We start from the raw sequence: 1,729 nt of genomic DNA on the forward strand, positions 1-1,729 counted from the left end.
GGGAGTTTGGGGCCTTCTAGCAGAGATGGTGTCAAAGCTCTACTGGGCTTGGACATCTTAGTTCCCTCTTTATTTAAGGATTGTCTTCCAGCAGACTTAAAGCCATCTTTATGAACTTCCTTTGTGTCTCTTTGGGTTCTTCATAGATAGAACTTGTCCTTATTATCTACACAAATAAAAGAGAAAAATGCAAATTGACCATATCTTTGCAACACCCACAAGCCAATCAGAAGTGAGTATGCAAATTAACCCAACAAAGATGGCGGGTTAATTTGCATTCACAGGCGCCAAGCAGCCGGGGGCGGGATGCTTGTGTTGTCACCATGGCGACAACTCAGGCTTCCGCCCCCCCCCAGCCGCTCCGGGCCTCTGGAAGGCGGAAAGGCAGCTTCGGTCTGAGCGAAGGCGGTGCTAGCTGCCAGGGGAAGGAAGGCCTATTCTTGCATGAATCTTCATGTATTGGGCCTCTAGTAATAGTAGTAGTAGTAGTAGTAGTAGTAGTAGTAGTAATAATAATAATGCAGTTACATTATTTGTTTAAAATTTTATCATTGATTAAAAATAAATTAAAACAAATAAAATAAAAATTTTAATTTTATTATCAGGCAATTCCGACTCACCACAGTGTGTGTTTGGCAGACATTCAGTGTCAAATGCAGTTTGATTGTCTTGCCCACAGTCTCAATATTATTTTTAAATTGGCAGAGGCAGCAGAACAAACAGCTAGGTAAAATCCTATAAATGGAAAAACAGAGAATTCAATCAGTGGCAAAGGAGTTGCCTGAGTAGGTAGAAGAGGCAGGCCACTTGCTACTCTTTAACATTGTAAATAAATAGAGAGGAGGACAGACATGCCAACAGAAGGGTAAGTATGGCAGAGGGTATGGGAGGCCTAGAATAGAGGTGATAAGGACTAGAATTGGGTGACACTAATGCACAGTTTAATTCAGATGTATCTCCTTCTCCCAACCCAAAGTCTCACTTTGGGCTGAGAGTCCACAGGAAGAGGAAGACTTCTCAGAAGACTCCGAATAAGTCGCCAATTTATGAAGTCCCTTTCTCAATTCCTAATTGTGAGTGGGAAATATATAAGAAATTATCCTGGGCATAGAAACATTGTGTGGTGGGAAAGATCAACCAAAGGACTTGTATGCATGCTGAGAGTAGAATCTTCCCTGATCCCAAAGTATCATCCCACAGATTTATTAATTACCAAGGGGAAAAATAACTTTACAACAGAGAGATCTGCACCAAGTGATCAAATGTAGCCCATTATGGGCCACCTGAAGTGATGAGGTAGGAAGAATACATCACCTATGTAGTAAACCCTTGATTTTTCGGACCTCGATTTAATGGGCTTTAAATTTAACGGACAAAACTTCTGATCCATACGTCATATGTAAAAATTAACACCCTGTTAATTTTAAAATGCTTTTAACCAAGATGTGCTTATTATTAAATTAACAGGTTATTTTTTGTTATTATTTCACTGTCATTTTTAACAAATTTTAGCAAATAGGCCATATGTTGGAAAAAACAATCTAGTAATTTCACCAACATAAATAAATATCACATATCTACAACTATTCACCAACAAATAAATATCACATATCTGCAACTATAGTCTATATATTTAAATGCAAGAATCACCGCTTGCAAACATTGGTCAGTGAATGATTAGCACATGATTACACTAAATTGTGTGTGGTAATTGGTTCTGTTGTCTCTC

Source organism: Myotis davidii, unplaced genomic scaffold (genome assembly GCF_000327345.1).
Source record: "Myotis davidii unplaced genomic scaffold, ASM32734v1 scaffold2305, whole genome shotgun sequence".
Lineage (NCBI taxonomy): Eukaryota > Metazoa > Chordata > Mammalia > Chiroptera > Vespertilionidae > Myotis > Myotis davidii.